The following is a 23,887-nucleotide window of genomic DNA, read 5'->3' as shown; positions in this document are numbered from 1 at the left end:
TAATGTACGCAGTAAATGAGCCAATAAATAACCCTTTCATATGATGTTAAATGAGGTCATTTAAATGACCCTGAACCAAGGTTAGTATTGTTAACGAAAACTAACGAAATGACGAAAACTAGAATTGAAAAAACATTTTCGTTAACTGAAATAAATAAAAACTATAATTAAAAGAAAAAACGATAACTAACTGAAACTGTATTGTGAGATTATGAAACTAACTAAAACGTATAAAAAATATGGATAAAATTCCCTTCGTTTTTGTCTTTGTCAATGTCGGACTAATATGAAATTGATTTATTTCGCTTGAGCAATTTTAGCTAGCGGCACTTCATGGTCCGTCACTTCTTGTCAATTGTCATTGTTACCATAGCAACACGGAGACTAAAGTTGGGAAAAAGCAGCAGAGTCCTGTACAGGATTTATTTGAATATGACGGCAAGGACGATAAAATATATGAAAAAACTAAAACTAATACTAAAACTGAGCATTTAAAATAAAACTAAAAATAATAAAAACTACCAAGCCTCCTCTTAAAACTAATTAAAACGAACTGAATTAGAGAAAAAAAAGTCAAAACTAAATAAAACTGAACTAAAATGAAAAATACAAAACTATTATAACCTTGCCCTGAACATGACACTACTGAAAATGCTTGATAACACTGTGCTAAATGCAAACTTTACCACAGAGCTTATGCTATGTTCAGACTGCAGGCAAATGTGGTACAAATCTGTTTTTTTTTTTTTTGCCCATCTGTAACCTGTATTTGATCTGTTAAAGATAGTTTCAATGGCACAAATCTGAGTTTTTCAAATCCAACCCAGGCCACTTTTATATGTGGTCCTAAATCCAATCTCGTTTTGCACCTTACAGTTCTATTTCAGCACATTACAGCTATTATCCAGATTCTACCCAGATCTTTTTGTGTTATAGTGTACAGTTTGTAGTGTTTGCTCTTATGTTATATTTCTCTTTACTCATGTTTGCTGTGGTATTATTTTGTTATTGTGAAATATCATTTTAATTTAGATAGTTGAAGTCTTATGTTTAATCACATATTAATCAATACTAGTCAGGATTCCTTTGTTTCACTGGATTTCTTTGTTTAATTGGTTAGTGGTAAAATACTTAGGATAGTATGGGTCACATCTTGACAGGTTTATGATCACAGGACTTAGATTTTACCTTAGGCACACTTTTAAATACACATGCCCACATAGGATTGTAAACCACAGGAGATAAGATGTAAACACATTGTCAGTAAAGAGTCAAACATCTGCTTGATTTTAGACTCAGATGACACTAGTCCATTTTCTGTGACCCAACCCACCTAGCACGAAGGGGTCAGCCCATAGTATGAAGATCAGTTTGCAAGGATTATAAAAGTGATGCGCATTGGAATATCTGAATCCATTTCCTCCTCGGTGTGGATCCTTAGTGCTAAATGTTGCTTTGTTTGTGGTCAGATCACTACTACTACTACTAGGACTCCTGCGATGGGGCTGGTGTCCCGTCCCAGTGTGTTGAGCCGACCAGGTGAACCAGTGTTTTCCATCACTGCCGGTCTTGTGCCAGCTGCTCTGCATCCTCCATGGTAACTCCATGTTGTTGGAGGTTGCCCGCAATGACGTCGAGCCATCGGGTGCGGGGCTTGCCTCGTGGTCGTTTCCAGCCTGCGGCCTTTGGGTTGAATTGAAGGATTGTTGAGCCGCATTATGTAATAAATTCCCATTATGTAATAAAAGTTCAAAATGTAATAAGAATGTCACGTCATCTTGTAATAAAGCCTCATTATGTATTAAACTGACGCATTTTGTAATAAACTACCTCAATGCATTATGTAGTAAATTTTTTCGCATTATGTAGTAAGTTATTACAATTTGAGAAATTTATTACAAAATACACTTGACATATTTTTATTTTCAGGAAAATTTAATAACATGGTTCATTACGTGATAACGACACTCAAGTAGATTTTTTTTTGCCCTCTTTAATTGAAGATTAGTAGCTGTAGTAGTGGTAATGATAGCCTACCTGTTAGCATTACATTCACAATTAGTCCACACACTCCAACATGCACACACAAAGTAGAAAATGCTGAAGTTGAACAATAAATGGCTTTATTTCTAAACAGAATCTTTTTAAGGCAAATTAAAATATTTTGATCAATATAAGGTGTCTATGCCAGTTGACAAAAAAAAAAAAAAAAAAAAAAACTCAGGAAAGTGTCTTTAACAATGTAAACAACATTTCTGGATATAAAAAAAGAGTTAAACCATCACACCTTTGGCCCATATAATGAGCCATGTTATTATTATTATTATTATTATTTTTTATAAAAATGCGTCAAGTGCATTTTGTAATAAATTTCTCAAATTGTAATAACTTACTACATAATGTGAAAAAATTTACTATATAATGCGTTGACGTAGTTTATTCCAAAATGCGTCAGTTTATTACATAATGTGGTTTTATTACAAGATGATGTGACATTCTTATTACATTTTGAACTTTTATTACATAATGGGAATTTATTACATAATGCGGCTCAACAAGGATGGCTCTTGTTGGATGGTCAGGAGGGAGGCGGAGGACATGACCGAACCAGCGGGTGTGATGTTGCGCGGCCAGGCTGGATGCTTTGGGCTGGCATGTGCGGGCTTGAAGCACCTTGTTGGAATCCCGCTGGGGCCACCTGATGTTTTCAATGCGCGTCGGTACGCTGTGAGGTGGCAGCCCCACCAACCGACTGTCCTGCGGAGGGCTAACAACCCACCCAGGAGAAACCCCTTTTGTTACGAAACTGACCAGATTACAACTCTGCCATCCTCTCCATCCTGCACTATGGCTCGGAAACATGGCCCTTAAACAAGACTCTGGCTGCCAGAATAGATGGCTTTGATAGCAGGGCTCTCAGAACCATCGAAAACATCAGGTGGTCAGATCAAGTCAAAAATAAATTTAGAAAAATGACACCAAAAGAATCCAGACTTATTCTTGGAGCTGTCGACAAAAGAACATGCTAACAATTGAATGTGTGTCATGCTGCTGCTACACTGTAATTGCCCACTTTGGGATAAATATAGTACATCTGTCTGTCTGTCTGTCTGTCTGTCTGTCTGTCTGTCTTTCTATCTATATTTTGCAATGCAATTTCAGTCTGAACAGCCAGGTCTCATTTATCCAACCTTTATGTGACTGAAATGCGACAAACATTACGATTCTGTGTCCCAGGAGGAGAAGCGGCGGGAAAAACATACTTACTTCTGTGAACACAGTGCGTGTCTATGTGGTTATGTATTACATCAGGACCTCTATTACGGGCATATGGGTCACTTTAGGGTTGAATTCAGTTCAAAATAAATAAATCACAATCTCTTTTTTTCTTATAGTGGACAATTTTTAGGGCTGTTGCATCTCTGGGCCACCGCACTTTATATACAGCAAAAACCTGTAAAAAGTATCCGGTAATAAACTGTAATTATTTTTGCGCTAATTAGCAAACAATTTTACAGCATTTAATTGCCAACTTTTTTGCCTGATATTTACCATCAGTTCTACAGGTTATTTGTTATAGTGCACCATGAGCATCCCTGACCCCAGCAAACTGTTTACAACACTTAAAACATAACCAAAGGGGAAAATGGATCATTTTTCTTTTTATGTTGGGCCAACCAGAGGAGCATCTCTGCATATTCAGAACATGACATTCAGAATAATTGAGCACAATTGGTCACAAAGAAATCTGCAAGAATGGGAGAGTGGCTTCTTTTTTTTTTTTTTTTTTTTCCATTCGCAGTGGGCTGCATCATTAGCATGGCTGGGAAAAGAACACAGACGACTTCTCACTTGGCACGACACCAAAACACAACAGCATGAAGCCACAGCCGGCTGATAAACCCAGGGAAACGCACTGATATTTCAAACATACTGAACTTCTGAACTCGGCAATAATGTAACAATAATATATCTCTGTTACATAATTTCACCAAAATTAATAGTACACAAAGAAAGGAACAGAGGGGAGGGAGAATGAAAGAACACCAGAGTAGAAACACTAGGGGGGAGGAACTAAAAGAGATGAGAACATGAGGGAAGAAACAAGAGCAGACAGAAACAAATAAAAGTTGTTGGTTGTTATGTTGCTGCTCAGAGAGCTAATGTTAATTTATGGTTCATTTGCAGCGTATGCCACGCTCACTCACTAACGAACAGGCGTCAAAGTGACAGGTACCGTCTGTGAACATGAGCTACAAGCCAATTTACCTGCTCTCTGAACAGCGGCGCACACTCACCGGCGCACAAACACACATCATATGCGTGAACATGCTCGCATCGGTGCACAGATCCCAGGCAGACGATCTCCTCAGAGACAGACATCAAAGGGCAGCGTTAAGCCGAGGGAATAAACAGGAAGCAATTCCACTCAGCGTCAAGTCAATTGGCTTCAAATTCTTAACTTTGAAGGCAGCTTGGGATTTATTTATTTATTTATTTTTTAATGTATGCTTTCTCCCGCCTCTACGTCTTTATTTTTCCATTTCATTCTTTTTTTTTTTTTTTTTCTCTCTTACTGCATACATGGCTTTTTTTCTGCTTTTCATGGTCATGTTGTTTTTGGGGAAATTCGGTTTAACCCATAAAGACCCAAATACAGTAGCAGCTCAGCAATAGAGGGCGCTAGGGCACCGCTCCACCAGTCTCACATGAAGAAGAAGACGACAGGAATCACCTAAAATTTATCAATTACCGCCAAGGAGGTTATGTTTTTGCTGGCGTTGGTTTGTCTGTCTGTCTGTTTGTCCGTGTGCAAGATAACTCAAAAAGTTATGGATGGATTTCGATGAAAATTTCAGGAAATATTGATACTGGCACAAGGAACAAATGACTCAATTTTGGTGGTGATTGGGGGGGCACTGATCTGCCTTGGCGGAGGTCTGCGCTCTCCAAGTGCTTTTCTAGTTTATTTATCTTTTTTTTCTCATGCCTATGCTTTTCATTGTTTCCCTGCTGTAATGTTTTTAATATTTTATGTAAAGCACTTTGAATTGTCATGTACATGAAATGTGCAATATAAATAAACCTTCCTTGCCTTGCCTAAAATAATTTTGCAAAAACATTAATATTCAAATACACGACCTATACATGATACATCCAGTGAGTACTGTGTATAATCTGCATTCAACTGTAGTTCAAAAATATTTTTGGTCATTTAATGAGCAGTCAAGTTACATGTTTCCTGTTTGGGGCACTGCCTGAGAACTCTACAGACTCATTATAAATGGTGCATGCGCTGTGGACCCCCCTCCAATACAAGAGATAGGAGAGCCTCTGGGCACAAAAATTGTGCCCAAGCACCACCTACAGGAGTAAACGTCACATCCACTCAATCAAGACCTTTCTCAGAAATGGAAGCAGAGAATATCTCTTTAAAGCTGCAGTATGTAGGATTGTGGCCAAAACTGGTACTGCAATTACATTCAAAATACTGTAGAACGTGGTATCCTCTCCCCCCCCCCCCAGGCTAGGGGTTGCCAGATCCCGCATGAGCATCTACTACTAGCGTTTCCTCTAATCCTTGCCATCACACCATAAATTTCATACACAAAAAAATCATCACCAGACTTATTCTACATCAGTCTAATATATAAAAGGCCAGGACAAACGTCCTGCACACTCAAATGAAAGTTTGCAAAGATTCAGGAGATAGAGAAAAGGGAAATGAGCATTAGGTTTCACTTTTACTACAAGCCGCACATCGCTCTAACCCCCCCCACCACCACCACCGAACCACAGACGCCGAACCCCCCACCGAACCACCGGCCCCGGAACAAGGGACCAGGCGAAGAGGCCGCGACCCCGGCTCTGAGTGGCTCTTACCGGTGGTCAGACTAAGGCAGGGCCGGCGTCGGTCTTCAAATCCTTTTCCTCTTTCAGCCGTTTCCATGTTTCTAAATCATCTCCTGTACATCTCCTTGTTTTATTTCTCACTTTGTCACAATGTATTTGGGAATAATAAGAGTCCTTTTAGGTTTAATAACGTCAGACATTTATGATCAGAAATGTTCCAGCCGCAGCCCACTGGGAACTGGCAACCTGGATGCTGAAAGGCTTCTGACTTTGTGATTAGCAGACAGGTGATGGGCGGGGCATCAGACCAAAACACACAATGTCAACATAAACATCATTTCAGGGCTGACACTGAGCTTTTCAACTGCACATATTCTGGCTGGACTACTACTGTCAGTGAGATCAGTATTTGAAATGAACATGATTCCTTAATGTCTGGTGACAGTCAAGGCAATTTTACAGTTACTTAGAACATAATTCCTACATACTGCAGCTTTAAGTAATACTACTGGGTTTGGAGTAAACAGCTGGCTAGCTCAGTGGTTAACACAATGGACTATGGTGCAGGGGGGCAGGGGATTGACTCCTGGTATGAGTGGTATGAGTGATACGTATTAACCCTTACACTGATTTTATATTATCCAACGCCATGCATCTACCTGCACTACCATCACCCCTGGTCTAAATGCACTGTCCACACTATCAATGGAAAAGACACATGTCAGGGACATGCCTGACCTTAACAATAGAATCATAGAAAAATGTGCATGTTTGAAGGATAAACAGATGAAAATTACATTTAAAAAATACATGACTGAAAACACATATCATGTATTTTTATTTTTATTTACATTAATATGTTCAAATAGTGGTGCATGTACTTTGGTGTATCCTAGTGGTAGATATGTGGTTATAGTGCAGCTGAAAACTGACTTGGATACTGCGTCCCACCAAAAAATTATTTCACCAGCTGCCACTGCCCAAATATACACCAGTGACCAAGAGCATCTCCTGATCTGAAATGTTTAATAACCATTGATCCACTAATTCTACCAGTACATGTAAAAAGTTGGTGTAAAATACAGTTTGTCATCTTTTCATGGTCATCAGATATGACCCATTTGGACGTTCAGAGGCTCTGTAGTGAACGCTGAAACACCGTCATCTTCTACAACATTGATTCACCAGTAAAACCCACGGAATTGGATCAATGACAGTGGATGGAGACACTTGTTTTTATGTTCAGTTACTGATAAATTTTACCGAAATAATCACTTTTTCTCAAGGTTTCTCTGGTTTTGGTATGATAACCCTCAAATGTATTCTCAGCATGATGATTAAAGTACATGATTAGTAAAATAAATATAGGAAGATACCAGATTTTCACTGAAAAAAAAATACAAAATGGAGAGAATAATATTATGATAAATGGCGATAAATTGCTTAAGAAAGGTTAAATAGAGAGAAAAATTAATTTGGGAACTGACACAAAAGTAGCACTGGATCTTTATGGGTTAAGACAGAGAATCATGTTTCCTGTACTATCTGGTTACTGTGTTACAGAGCTACATAAAGTAAATACAGAGCTCCAGATAAATCACACTTGTGCGTTTTAGGCCAAATACATGCAGGGAAAATGCACATCTACCAGTAATAACCCATTGCTCTCTCTGCTGATTCCATCCCATGCTTGTACAATCTTTGTCCAAAATGAAGACCTCAACTGCGGACAGACACCATACTTCTACCATCTTTACAACAATCTGAAAGGCATGTTTAATGTTTTTCGTTGCTTTCAATTCAAAGTAGAACTACAAAAAGTACTGCTCCCTCTCCTTTGTTTGATGGCAAGGTCAGTTGTTTCAAATCCAAAAATTTTTCTTTTTCTTTGGCCGAACCACCTGTATCCCAAACACTGAATGTAATACAGGATGTGAAACAGCACATTGAGCAGTATTTGATATCCAGCAAGAGGTTTGGTATGTGTTTATAAAAGTGCCAGGCACAAAACGATTCAACACAATACAAAGAATTTACAAGCCCACATCTGGTTTCTAAACATCACAATTCTTTTGTCCTCTCTCTTTCCCTGTGAAAGATGGATTTGATATTTGATTATTTTCTATAAAGCAAACCAATGAAACCAACTTAAAAAGAAGATGCAATTCAATATGGTACAGACAGAGGATTGATTTATTCCTAATAAACACTAAATCATAAACTTTTTTTTTTTTCATTACATTTGTTTTTAACCTCATTCTCTACTTATACAAAATATTTATTTAGGCAATTTCTTTTTGGCCTCTAAAAAAATGTAAAAAAACCAAAACAAAACACATGGGCCATTCACAAACAGTCCTTTTTCTAATAGTGTTCTTTGTCTATAATTTAACAACGTTTTACAAAACACTTATAAAACTTAACTTTTGAACATTTCCCAACATCAACAAACAACAGCAGTGGATGATCCACCTGTTTTTTCCACTGCAACACATTCAGAGCTAAATAACCCCCCCACCCCACCCCCGGACTTTGCAAATCGCCAAACTTTTAACTGGTGTGTCTTCAGAGGTACGCTGAATATCTGCTCTTCACCTTCTGAGTAGTAAGATGTCTGAGCAGTTTAATTATGACTTCGATGATATGCTGTGGGTGGCAGCACTGACCTGGAGTGCAGAGAAAATGCAAGAATTACATATAAAATGGGAAAGAGCAATTGAGTACGTGTTGTGTAGGCATGGAGATACTGTCACTAATCCCTTTTCCACTGATCCTCAAATTATGCAAAAATAACTTGCGCATAAAAATTTACCTAATGGAAAAACAACAATTTCGCCAAAAGTCTCATTTTATGATTAAACGTTTTTGTGCTGCAAGAGGTGGTTTTTCGAGGATAGTGCAAATGGTATATCATGCAAAAATGCAATGGAAAGACCTTTTTTTCGCAACTAGAGTCAGGTGAATTAAAAAACTGGATGTTGACGTACGAAGAAGAAGAGACATGTCACTGTATGTGTGGACACACCAGGAGACCCAATCCTTTTTTAATTTAGTATGAGTTAAAGGGTAATATATAATAATAATGAATATATCTGTAAATCAACACCATATTTACATTCGTCGCCATGTTTATGGAATGACTTATCATGTCATCTCGCGATAATAAATAAACAAATCATCGCATTTGTGATTCAATGGAAAAACCGACATTACGCACTTCTGTTTTTCGACATTGTAAAGTTTTGCGCAGATGTCCGGTGGAAAAGCGACTACAGTTTGTTTCTTTGCCATGTCCTTCCTGACCCTGTCACCTCATTACATCACTATTTTCACCTGGACTCTCTGCTGCTGTCCCCTCCCTCACTGTGCCACACCTTTCAGCCAATCCCTGCCCACCTGTCTGCTCCCTCCTTCTCACTCAGCCACACCCACCTCATCAGCCAACTCTGAAGAAAAAAAAATAGAGGACATAGGAGAACCTTTCAACATAAAAGCTATTCTAAGCAAATCATCAGGAGATAAAGTCATTTTTATTAATTTAAAAGGATAGTAACTGATAGGGGCGACTGTGGCTCAGGTGGTAGAGTGGGTCATCCATTAACCGGAGGGTTGGCAGTTCGAATCCCGCTCTGTCCTAGTCAGTCCATTGTGTCCTTGGGCAAGACACTTCACCCTCTCTGCCTCCAGTGCCACCCACACTGGTATATGAATGTTTGGTGGTGGTTGGAAATTGGTAGCCACGCTTCTGTCAGTCTGGCTACAAATGTAGTGTACCACCATTAGAGTGTGAATGTGAGAGCGAATGAATAATGTGTCAATAACGTAAAGCGCTTTGGGTGTCTAGAAAAGTGTTACATAAATCTGAATCCATTATTAATTATTATGATACAAATATTAAATTATTTAACTCACTGTACCGCTGCTACCGCTGCCACAATAATACTAGCAAATTAGGCTAATGGTATTATTATTATTATTATATATTTTTGTATTATTACAATAATTATTATTTACCCCCTCACTCCCCTGTGTCTCTTTCTTTCTCACTTTCATTCACACTCCCCTCTTTCCCTTTTCCCTATCACCCCTAATCAGTCTATATTGTTTAGATGCTCTTTACATTTATCTTTTTCATTGTAATATGATGTCATTGTTGCTCTTTGTCATTACTCTATCATTGTTGTTTTTGGTTGGTTTATTTGTTTAATTTTCCCTTTGTTTATATGTTGTTGTTGTTGTTTTTCTGTCCACAGTGTCTTGTTAACTATTATTAATAAAAAAAAAGAGATAAAGTTATTAAGTATCTGTTAGAGTATTTCAAAACAACAAAGATTGGCAATAGAATAAAAGGAGGTAAAGTCTTATTTTTTTATTTTTTGTATTTATTTTTTTACATTTGATTGAATGTGTATTATTATAGGCTGTAAGCCATGAGAGGTAAATTCACATCTGGAGGGTGGTAGAAATGCACAAATAATGTTTGCAGGTGCCATTAAAAAATAAAGAAGAAGAAGAAGAAGTTCTCTGCCAGATTGTTCCTCAGTACCTGCCAGACACTCCTGCTCTGTTCTTCGCTGGCATTCCTGTTTCGGACCTCCGCCTGATCTTGGACTGTCATGTCTGCTCCCAGACTGTGTCTGTCTTTTATGTTTTGTCTGTCATTTCCTGTTTTATTTTGTTAAGTTTCCCTCTTGTGTCATGTCTGGTGTCTTTACTTCCCCTCCTTGATTGTTTCACCTGCTCCTGATTACCTGACTCCTCCCTGATTATCTCCACCTGTGTCCAATTGTCTTCCCACCCTCTTGTGTATTTAAACCCTGTGTTTTCCCCTGTTTCTTTGCCAGTTTGTGTTCTACCTTTGTGTGCTCACTTACCAGCGTTTTTGGATACCTGTCAGTCTGTCTGCCCGTTCTTGACCCGTTTTGCCTTCCGACCACCGATTCTGCCTGTTCCTTGTCTGCCTGCTCGTCTGGTTCTGACCTGGTTCGTACTTCGACTTCTGATTCTGCCTATTCCCTGATTACCTCAGCCTCCAACGTGTTACCTTGTGTTTTGACCCTCGCCTGGACCCTGACCGTGAGTAGCCTTTCCCTCATGTTCCGTTGCCTCCTGAATTGCCCTCCTGTGTATGACCTGGCTTGTTTTTTGACTATACTCTGTTTTGCCCTAGTCGGGGTGTTGACGGGAATCCTCCGGCTCGGCTGTGCTGACCATCCATATTCCCCGTTCACAGCCCGGACGAAGAGTCCAGAATCACACGCCTTCACAGACGTGTTAACTATTTTGTGCTGTGTTTTTACTACTGTGATTGTGTTTAATAAACACTCTCAATTGGTCATCTGCATTCTGGTCTTGCATTTGGGTTCAGCCTTTGTACTAGTCCCATTACATGGACCACATCTCATCGCCTGTCTCCCGGTCAGTCTACCTGTCCTGAGTCCTGGTCCACACCTTATCGCCTTTCACCCAGAGTCATGTCTCTTCACCTGCTCCCCTGTACTGTGGGGTTAAATAAATAAAGATTCTCGTTTCTGGTGTGTTACACTTGGGCCCTAACCACCCCTGTGACAGATACAGTGGTTAGCACTTTCACCTTACAGCAAAAAGGTCCTTGGTTTGGTCCCAGCACTGTGTGGAGTCTGTTCTCTCCATGTCTACATGAGTTCTCTCAGGTACTCTGGCTTCCAGAAAGTGAGAGTGAATAGTTGTTTGTCTGTGTGAGGCGGCCCTGCACTGAACTGGTGTCACATCACTGGTGTACCTGATGGTAGCCAGGATAGGCCCCAGAACCCCCACGACCCTGACCAGGAGTAAGCAGATGTGTGTGATTCAGCGGCGGCTGCTGATCTTTAAAACAGGGGAAGCTCATCTTACTGCTCCATCATAAAACTTGTCTTATTATAGCAAAGCAATTAAAAACAAGTGGTGCCAGGCACAACAAACCCCGCCCCTTGAATGTATTGTAGCTTATTTTGGCATCGATTCAGCTGATGTCAGCATATTAATTGCCTCTATATACATCTGACGTAAACTGGAACAAAATTGATGTTTTTATAGACATTTGAAATTTTGCCCAATATAATGGCAGAAAACAAACATTAAAAAAAACAACTTTGACCTATTGCTTCCAAAATGTAACCACATCTATTCTGGATCACTGGCAATCTATAAACCCAATCTGGTATGAATTCAACCTATAGTTTTGCTGCTAGAGTGTTAACAAACAGACCAAAAACAATACCCCTTGCCTGCTCTTCAGGGGGCGGGGTGATAAAAGGAATGCTTAATTGAGGCTGTTCTGCTTCATCTATACCATGAAACCCCAGCAACACACACTTGCAGGTATATGACTTGACCCTTTTTCTCTTCAGCTGATGTAGTCACAGCACTTTGCCAAACGACCTCCCCTCCACTGATATGCCATGGGTCTGAGTTCCAACATGCTCCGATGCCAGTATGTTTCAATATCGCTGTCAGTCAAAACAGGTTCAGCCTTTTGGACCGATACCTACTCTTTCAAACAGTTCATCCAATCCAAAGTCCAGCATCCTGGCCTGCCTACTGACCCATTCACCCCCAGAGACGCTCAACGTACGTGGGAGTGTTTTTCGTGGGATGATTTTATGCATTTGACACTTGATGTTAATGGGGAATTCAACAGTGTAGGCTACTAATACGAGAATGTATCAGGGAATTTGTGTCGGAAAACAAAAAATAAACAGCTGACCAGAACAACATAGCCTTAAAATTAAGTGCATGTTTGTGCAGTTTTAATGTAAATGTAATTCATATCTTTATTGTAAATTCAACAGTGCAATTGCCTCTTGTGAGATTGAACGGAAGCACACCTGACATGTAGCTGAAATCATCTTCACACTTTTATTTCACACATACTTCACAAATATTAAGATCACTTTTTATGTACCATAAGCTAACAGCCAAACAGCAGCACACTTAGTAACATATGAATATAACTGACAACTGTTGGATTGGAAATAAAGTGTAAGTTAACACTGACTTTGTGTCTAACTCCAATTGAATGCTACAAAGATAGAAAGAGGCTGAGAGGGAGTGAGGATTGTGTCAAATAGCAGTAAAAAAGGATAACTGTAAGACAGAGATGCATATGTAGAGCCAAATTAGAGGTCCTGGGTTTAAATCCCGCATGAGCCCCCACTTTTATGCCCCAGCATAACTCTGAGTAAGGTGTGGAAGACTCCTACAGCTGAAAATATGATCCACAATAGAAATTTGACAATGTAAAATAATCCATAATTGTTGACTTTAGATCAGTGACAGTGGGAAAACCTCTGATGGTTTATAAACAGGGAGAGGCACGGCAGAGTTTTATGAATTTTTAACCTGGTAATGTCTGTAATACTAAATATGAAAGTCTTGTATTTATAGCAACATGATTTACTCAACTGGAAAGGAGTTCCATTAAATCAACAAATACTTATGATCCGAATAACAACAAACATTAGTAAATCAGACATGTTTAGGTGATCAGTTGGGATGTTCCATTCCCTTCTGCATGGACTACATACTTTTTAAACCTTCTTAGTTTGCCTTCAAATTGAACATCTCACCCTCCTCGTACATTCTAAAGTTTGATATATTTTATGTACAGTGTATTTCAAGCAACAGAATCTACAAGGTTTTGCAAGAATGTTCTTTTAGATTTTAAAAGTCAAACCTAATGATTTTACTGTATTTTCCAACATGATATTCAAATGAGTTCAGGTTAAAGGTCATGTTTGGTCCTTATATGGAGCTGGATACGTATTAAATGCACTATTTAAGTATTATATGCATTAATGATATATAAGTGGATAAAATTGCGTAAGAGCTTTAATGTGATTTTTAGGAAATCTTACTGGTTCAAGGTGATGGCAAATGGAGGTGAGTTCAGCTGCTGCTGTAGCAGCATCTGGAGGTTTAGGTAGTTATAGAATATCAACATAGGGCATCATAAGATTGATCCTTCTTGGAATCAAAAATTAAAATATTTCTGAGTAAGTCTATGAAAGTGGGCCAGGTAGGTACAGAAAGGAGACAAACCCATATCTGCCCAGCTTCAATATAAGGTATGTAGTCTAGAAATGTCAGGGAACCTTATTCTTGGCCACATGTCAGTGTCCATTAGTGATGCGCTGCATCTGCTCTGACGCCGCCTGAATCCACATTCATGCATAAATCATCCACCGCCACCCACATGAATTATTATCTCAGATTTAGAGACCGGCACCCGATTACACCTACACTGCCTCCTCTCCCTCTTCGTGTCTCAGGATTCCTCCATTTTGACAGATGTAGGACCTGTGGCGTTGACACCAGAAAAGACTCCACTCAGGACTCGCCTTCCATCATAACATCATCAAACTGACATTTCAGAATCCACTGTCTTTCATCATTTAACCATCAGTGCAAGCTCTTCCATATACTGTATGTTTTAGTAATAGTCTGTGATCTGGTCTATGATATGGACATAACCTGAGTGAGAAGGTCTGTTCAGAATATAAAGGCCAGAACTTCAGGCATTATATGCTAATACACTTTTTTTTTCTGATAGCCATTGGACAGAAACTTGAAAACCATAAACGCAGTACGCATTGTGTTATTGAAATAGTTTATAGACAAAATGGCAGAAAAAGAGGTCCCATTATAACACATTTTATTGCACTAATGACACAAGAAACAAGGCAGACCTCTGGGCTAGGGCAGTAATGAGTATGGTCTGCATTAGCATCAGTAACTACCACGATCCTTCTCTTCATGGACACATCAACAATAGCATCTGAGATATGGTTTCCCTTACCTGAGTTAGTTAAGGTGACCCTTTCTCAGCCGATCAGTGACAGTTACCATTGTACCAAAGTCTTGGTGGAATATTGGATGTTCAGCCTTCTGGATCCAGATTTGATGCTTTGACCAAACTGAGGCAGAATGATGGACATGTTTTTCTCTGACATCTTTCCTGACAGTAATGCAGAGCTCCTATAATCAAGTTTTCAGACAAGGGGTTTGATGCTATTCAAGGATGGTCAGAAATGATTGGCAGCCCAGATGTTGAATTTGCAGGTCAGATATTGGACAGAATTTTGCTTTGTACAGATCAGATTTTCAACTAGGCTAAAAGCTCTGATCCCGAGACTGAGAACATGTGGTGAAGGATTGTTTTTATTTGCAGAATGTGGTGCATTTAACATTCTTTAAGTATATATATTCCATGTTGATGTCTCTAAATGACTTTCAACTGTTATGATTGCTTTTTAATTAAACATCGAACCGATGCCTCCTGCTACAAAGCACTTAATAAAGCATTCAAATAATGCTGTTAAAGGAGTTGTATGTAGTATTAACATTTCAAACTATCAACAGCAAGGGGAAGTCTTGTACAGCATAAGAATACATTTAGGCAAGGCTTAATTTGAGCCAGATCCAGCCAAATCGGGATCCGGAACCTCTATGAAAAAAGAAATAGGCTAAATGGGAAAAAAAAAAAAAAAAAAAAAAGTTTATTGTTATCTGTTTTGTTAACCTTTATTCCCCATCGAAGTTACTCAAAAATTGTGTGTTCAAATGCATTTTAAGGTAAATTTTAAGGGAAACACAGATGTAACGGGGCTAGTCTACAACGCTTAATGTAAAAAGCTTAACGTTGCTTAAACAGAGATCAGTCATCACCAAATTATGCATGGACATCTCTAATTATGTCCACTTTCACCTCTGCAAAAATTAAAATGAAAACCCCAATATTATGGATACTGGCCGTGTTAAGCCTCATTTTTCTGTTAATAAAACACTTTTCCTTCGGCACCACGTGTTGGAGTCCAGTCGTTCACTCCGTGTTGACAATTTGTATTTGAGAGACAGACAGACAATTTATTATTATTGTCACCATTATTTTACATTAAGCGTTTTAGACTGTCCCTATTACCTCCATCCCCATTTTGATTTGCTGGATCCACCCCCCTTCTGCATTCTGACACCTCCCACTTTACAAATTAAGCACTGCATTTAGGACTACCAAAACCACCAACAAATCAATCTATGTATCCACAGACTGTTTGAGTCCCTATCTCAATGACTCAGTACTCCCTCATGTGGTCACATAAATCCATGAATCCTTTAATGCAAATAAATTCAGTTCATATTTCTACTTTAGCATTTTTGGCATAACCACAGGACTATTTATTCTAAACACTCTAATGATAATTTTAGGTCATATTTGAATATTTATTAATACTACATACTGGCCCTTTAAACCATTTTATCTTTCTTTATAGAAAAGAAAATGCTTTTACAGGACAGCCCTAGCTAATATTTCCCTCATTAATGCTGTACCTCATTATATCACCCACCCGCAACCTATCCGCTATTAATTAGTATATTAATTTTTATGACCTGGCCCGTCGGGTCTGCAGATATAACTAGTGTCCATGAACCATGTTATTTTAGAATCACCGCTGAGGTTAATTTCAGCAGATAATCACTTCTACTCCCGGTTTGTGTTTCCGCTCATCCCAGACTCAGAAAACGTGATGTTCCAGTGCTTACGTCAAACATCACGGATCATTTAAAACAGAACGTGCCATGTCCAATTTTGTACCCACATATATTAGACTTTTAAATGCCTGCGCTAGTCTGGAGGCCTGACCCATTTCCAAGCAATTATTTCTTTATCTATTCATTTATTTATCACTCATGGACACTTTTAATCTCTCTAGCTTTTACCTATTCATATGTTATTCTTACCAGTCACATTCTAACTCTTAAAAACCTCAGATGATTTTTGTGGTGACTTTCAAATGAATTTTTATCTGCATTCAACCTTTCATAACTGATTCATCACCATTTATTATATTATATTCTGCATTTTTCAGTGAAAATCTGGTATGTAGAATTACTGGCTTTTTCCAGCATTCATTCATTTTCTGAACCCATTTTATCCTCACTAGGCACGGCAAGGCAAGGCAGGTTTATTTATATAGCACATTTCATGTACAAGACAATTCAAAGTGCTTTACACAAAACATTAAAAGCATTACAGCAGAAGCAATAAAAAGTTTAGGTATGAGAAAAACAAACAAAAAAATCAGATAAATAGATAAAACAGATAAAACAGACAAGTAGATAAAACAGATAAAACTTTTAGCTTAAAAGGAACAGTGCAGATCTGAGCAGATGAATACAAACTCTATTCAAATGCAGCTGAGAACAGGTGGGTCTTTAACCTGGATTTAAATAAACTGAGTGTTTCAGCTGATCTGAGGCTATCTGGGAGTTTGTTCCAGACATGTGGAGCATAGAAGCTGAACGCAGCTTCTCCGTGTCTGGTTCTGACTGGTTCACTAGGGTCACGGGGGTCGTTTGGAGCCTATCCCAGCTATATAGGGGCAAAGGCGGGGTACACCCAGGACATGTCATCAGTTCATCACAGGGCTGACATATAGAGACAAACTATTACTCTCACATTCACACCTACGGACAATTTAGATTAACTAATTAACCTATCAGTGCATGTCTTTGGATGGTAGGAGGAAGCCGGAGTACCCGAACAGAACCCATGCAGACACAGGGAGAACATGCAAACTCCACACAGAAAGGTCCCACCCCCATCGACTGGTGTTGGAATCAAACCCAGGACCTTCTTGCTGCGAGGTGCGAGTGCTAACCCCTGCACCACTGTGTCGCCCGCTTTTCCAGCATAATCTTTTTAATTATAAAAGCCAAGTAGCCTCTGTGTGTTTGTATGTATGTGTATCTGTTTTATAACTGATAAACTGGACAGATCTAACCTTTGCCTTTTGGAGTACTTATGGATTTTGGGTCAAAGATCAGACAGGTGAAAACAGCTGATTGATACGACCAATACTTTTTGAGTTATTAGTTGTTTTTCAAATTACAATGGGCTAATGGGTGGCCCGTGGACGACTCCATTGCACAGCTGCATATGGGGGTGGGCGTGGAGGGGGGGCTGGATCAGTGGACACACTGGGACACGACAGGAGAACCGGGATGTAATCACACACTAACAAGGTCGGTCTAGTTCTAACTGTGGCCCAGTTCCACTTTGCCAGTCCCCAGTCAGACCCGGCCAGTTAACACCCCCCCCCCCCCACACACACACACACACACACACACACACAGAGACCGTAAAATGGTGACAGACCATTCTGCGCAGATTCAGATGAGACGGACTAGAGTTTAGCAGATTCAGACACAGAACGGCAGTGAGTCGCAAAAAACCGTCATGTTCAGTCCAGTATAAAAGTCTACGGTCCATGTCAATACAAAACAAAATGAAGGACATTCTGTTTCTTCCTAATCTGTGTGTTACAGCAGTAAATTTAGTCAAGTCATCAAGTAATGTGAATGTGATGAAGTCATACAATAAGTAAGTAAGTAAAGCTTTATTTATATAGCACTTTTTAAAACAACATGTTACAAAGTGCTTCACATAAAGGGGAGATAGATCAAATCACATCAAATCAAATCAAATTTTAAGCCAATTTACAGAAACCCAACAGAATCCTCCAGGAGCAAACCCTTATGACTGGTGACCGTGGTGAGGAAAAACTTCCCTTTAACAGGCAGAAACCTTGAGCAGACCCTGACTCCTGAAGGATGGGCGTCTGCCTTGGCCAGTTTGGGTTAGAGCATGATGATGTAAAGCCCTTTAAACACATATATAAGGGAACTATGAATGCATTCTTATCTGTTACTTTTGATTTCAATACAAAACAAAATGAGGGACGTTATATTTCTTCCTAATCTGTGTGTTGCACCAGTAAGATTATCCCAGCTCCCCATTTTATCAACTCTACTGCTCCTAGAACCTCTGGATTCTGACTGGTCAACATGCTAGTATAATATAATCTACTACTTCTGTCATCTGTCAGATTACATTAGTTTTACTTTTAGTTTTACTTTCTATTTCTATAGAAGATGATGGTGTTTCCACATTCATTACGGAACCAGTGACCATCCAAATTGTTCAAATCTGATGATAATGAAAAGCCAAGAAACTGCATTTTACCTGAATTATTTCAATGTATTGACATAATTAATTAAAGGTTCAGAAGTGTTTTGGATGGTTTTGGGCACCAGCAGATGTTTAGGGTTAAAACATGTACGATGCATTGATCTTTTCTTACAAAACTGAGTGTCCTAACAGATATCTAAAGTCTGAATTGAATTTGGCCTACCACTATATTTTATTTATCCTTTTGACAAGGGTTACATCATATCATACAGTTCAGAAGTTATGGATAGCCCAGTATAGTTTCACTTCGAGTGCATCATCATAAACCAGATGGATACTTGGGGACTGAGACCAGATGCTTTCAGTTTTTTTCTTTCAATTTTCTGATACCATTGAAGATTGTGAAAGAAAAAAAAAACTTTGAGCAAAGAGTAGAAACATTTGACTTTTATGTCTTCATATATTTTCTACAGTTCCTTTGGGGAATAGAGTTAAAGCATGGTATAGCCTTAAGATGTGTCATGTAGACACACAAGAAATTCGCAGTGGGATTCCTGTTGAGCCATTGTGTCACCTGGGTATGAGCCAACTTTGAGAATGAAATGTTTCCATCTCGATCGCTGGCAGCTGGTTCAGTAATACACTGGAGCAGACGAGGCAGGAGTGGAAAGTTAGAAAAGTGGTATAAGAAAATATGACTTTATACTTGGCTTCATTCATTACTATTACGTCAACATTAGGCACTTGTTTATGGAGATAAGCCGAAGGTAAATATTAGTAGAAGTTGCATATTTTAACTGTTCATTTCAGCAAAAAGGTGAGTATTAAGACTGAAACAATAGACCTTTTTCATAGCAGACAAAGCAGGAAAAGCCCAGGTGTTACTGACAACATTAACTCTGGCTCTTTTGCCCCGCGAGGCCATTTCACTAAACCAGCAGGAATGATTCTGAGGCCCAAAACTGATCCACCTGAGGTAGAGGTAGTCATTTTAATGATAATTACTGTTATGGCCCTTAATGAACACTTACAGATGTGTGTTTTTTGCTCAACCTGGACAAAGTGGCTGATGTGGAAAAAAGGTCTATAACCCATTCTTATCTGCTCATTTCATCATTAATGGGATATGAAATTATCTCATTGTGACATAAGGAATGCTTAAAGGCTTCACCAATTAGAACTTTTAACATAATTTTATTCTCTTTACATTTTTTTCTGCAGTATTCCTACTGTTTTTTATTTAATGTTTAAATATTTTACACAGCAACATATATAGATGGAACTAGAGGTTATGACAATAATTATTACACTAATTACATTTACACACATTGTCTATCGGGCCTTTATATCCATATTGACCGGCATTTTCCCTATGACCTCTGTTCTTGCATGAGAAGACTATGACTGTGGGATATTCTTGGTTCTGCAGACACTTACATCACCAGAAGGAAATCCGACTCTGGATTTCTGCACCTGTAAGCTTCTGTGACCCAAAGGATGACCCCATCAGACACAATCTATAGCTCTTCTTCTTGCTGTTTATACCTAGACAGGAAGCGTGTAGTTGACAGGGTTTTCTGCAAATTACAATAAAGTTATGCTTGATCACCCTCAGGGCTCAAATGTTTCCATATTTTACATTATTATCAAAAAGAATCTATGTATATATGCATGTATGTATGTGTGTGTGTGTGTGTGTGTGTGTGTATGTAAGTATGTATGTATGTGTATATGTATATATGCATGTATGTGTGTATGTGTGTGTGTGTGTGTATGTAAGTATGTATGTATGTATGGGTATATGTGTATATGTGTATGTATGTATTTGTGTATGTATGTGTGTGTGTGTGTGTGTATGTACGTACGTATGGATGTATGGATGAATGTATGTATGTGTGTGTGTAGGTGTGTGTGTGTGTATGTGTATATGTATGTATGTATGTATGTATGTATGTATGTATGTGTGTATATGTGTATGTATGTATGTATGTGTGTATGTATGTATGTATGTATGTGTATATGTGTATGTATGTATGTGTGTATGTATGTATGTATGCATGCGTGTGTGTGTATATGTTTGTATGTACAGTATGTATGTATTTTGTTAATTTATTTGCACTAAATAAAACAGCAATAGAAAAAAACATTCAAACAAGTAACAAAACTGTGCAGGAGAGGTTAGAAGCCAAAAAGAAGGCTTATATGAATACCTCCCCCGAAATGAACAATACACAAAAAAAAAGAATTAAAAAATACAATATAACTGAAATAATAAACTAAAGTTAAAACAATGTACATACATGTACATAACATTATTTTAAAAAATGGCAGATACATGTGACCCTGTTCCAGAGTAATGGGAGGAGAAGAGAGTGGGTTGAAGTCATCACCCATCATGCCTTGTGCCTTCTGCAGCCTGTGGGGTCAGTGTTATGATCTGGGGTTGTTTCAGTTGGTCAGGTCTAAGTTTATAATGTCCATAAGTGTCAATAAAAAGAGTTCCGCTGAACCTGAATATACTGAATGACCAAAGTCTGACCATCAGTGGATTTTTTTCTTCCCTGATGACACACACATGTTCCAAGATGACAACACCAGGATTCATCAGGATCAGATTGTTAAAAGAATGGTTCAGGGAGCATGAGACATCATTTTGGATGAGCGGATTGGCCACCACAGAGTCTAGACCTGAACCCCATGGAGAACCCCATGGGTAATCACTTCATCCTCTCCTCTTCTCACCCTGATGCCCCCATCACTCTGGAACAGGGTCAGTCTGGACTCATCTGACCACATGAACTTTTTCCATCGAAACACAGTCCAGTCTTTATGTTTCTATCAAAATGATGGTGTTTAAGAAATGAGAAGCTACTCACTGCATCACTTAAAGGGTTAAAGAACTTCCTGCATCTGAAACATGTTAGTGACTGCAGTAAATATCCAGGAAGGATCTGAACTATTTGCATTGAATTAAATCTACGTGGTGACTTTTCTTCTGAAGCTGAGTATAAATCATCTCACCCAACTGAATCACAATGCACCAAGAAGTGTTTTTTTTCTCCACTTTGTCTCATGTGTTTCATGAAGAACTTATTATTATTAACTTAATATTAACCCTTTATCGGGCAAGTGACCATTTTTGGTAATTTCCGCAAACATTAAATATGGGGCCAACCCTGTTCCTCAGTGAGGTCAAGAAGCATGTTGGTTTTTATAACACTATATGGTGATCCAGAGAGATTTTATCAACATTTTGAAAGTGTAAATAATGAAGATGAGTGATTTTTGTCAGTTTATGACCTTATGTGGCAAGAGAGAGAGAGTTGGAGGATGAAGTCGGGTGACAACGCCACCTGGGGAATTACACCCCAGGAAATTAGTAGGAGGCTCACAGGTTCGAATTGAAAACAATACCACAGGGGCGTAGACGGTTTCGATTTAAAACAATTTATTGAACGAATTATTATTAAAAAGACTGCTATTAAAAAACAAGTAATTAAAAAGCTAGCACGTGGCCCATACGGGTGAACAGGGCCGGGGCTTACCACTATGGCAGGGATCCAACAAAATATAAAAGAAGGGAACCGCAAACCAACACCCATGAACTGCACACCAACAAAACTGGAAGCTTTGTGAAGAAAATTTCACCACCTGGGATCACGCTGCCACCCTAGGCCCACGGCACCTGTTCAAAAGAAAAGAGAGAACAATTAAAAAAAGGCCACGTGCTGCCCCCAACCCCTCAACTAAAGTAAAGAAAAAAAACAATTAATCAGACTATAATACACAAAATTAAACAAAACACAATAACAAACTAAGAATAGACAAACACTAAACCAAAAGGAAAAAAAAAAAAAAAAAAAAAAAAAATATATATATATATATATATATATATATATATATATATATATATACATACACACACACATATACACACACACACACATATATACATATATATACACACACACTAGAGATTCAACTAACACAAAACTTAACAAACAAAAGTTACTAAGCAAAAAAATGCAATATAATAAGCAAATTAACCATACAAAAAGAAAGAGGAACTCAATAAACCAAGATTCAATGAAACACAAATGGAATGCATACAATTATAATAAAACACAACCCAATAATACACTAACACAAAACAAATGAAGATATTGTAACAAAAGATTCAACAAAACCAATTCAATATAACACAAACAAACAAACAAACACACACACACACACACACACACACACACACACACACACACACACACACACACTTAACACAACGGAATACAAATTAACCAAATGAAAAGGAAACGCCGAAGAGGGGGATGGCGCATCCGTGTCGCTCCGCACAGGGGCCATGGATGTGAGATTAAAATAAAATCATAAAGTCGGTCAAAACAGCCAGAACAGCAGTGCTTTGGAGGGTGAAGGAAATGGCGGTGGTGGACTCTGGGAATGTCCGCCGGCTCCACAGTCACGTTACGTGCAGAGTGGAACTCTTTTTCTTAAACCCGGCTTCACCACACGGTGTACACACACCCGATGAGACGCCAACAAGGAAACACGCTTCCACACGCTGTTCAGGAAGTCAGTCGCACTTTTCAGCCTCGCCGACCAGCCACCAGCGTTGCACTGGATTTTAAAAAGAAACGCCACACAGCCAACGCTGCTGCTGATGAGGAAGAGCGAAAGGAGAGAAAGTAGTTTCACCTGCGTATATATACGGCAGGTAGCGCCTCCCTTCAATCAATGCCGATTTGGCACACGGGGGGAAGGGAGGAGCAAATCCTCCTGCCACACTTATAACAGTCATTTCATTGCTTGTCTTTAGTTTTTAGCAAATGCTGCTTGGATGTTTTATGGCAAGAGGAGGGAGACTAACACACTAAGGTTAAAATTTTGTATTTTAGAGTATTTCAATCAGTGCCCTTCACGGACCACCTCAGATTCTGCTTTATTATTCATTTTATCAAATATTGGTGTTGTATGAGTGGAGCTGTTAAATGTATTACTTAATAACATGTTCTACTCTGATTCATCATAATA

This window comes from Sphaeramia orbicularis, chromosome 10 (genome assembly GCF_902148855.1).
Source record: "Sphaeramia orbicularis chromosome 10, fSphaOr1.1, whole genome shotgun sequence".
Classification (NCBI taxonomy): domain Eukaryota; kingdom Metazoa; phylum Chordata; class Actinopteri; order Kurtiformes; family Apogonidae; genus Sphaeramia; species Sphaeramia orbicularis.
Note: the sequence above shows the minus strand (reverse complement) of the source record.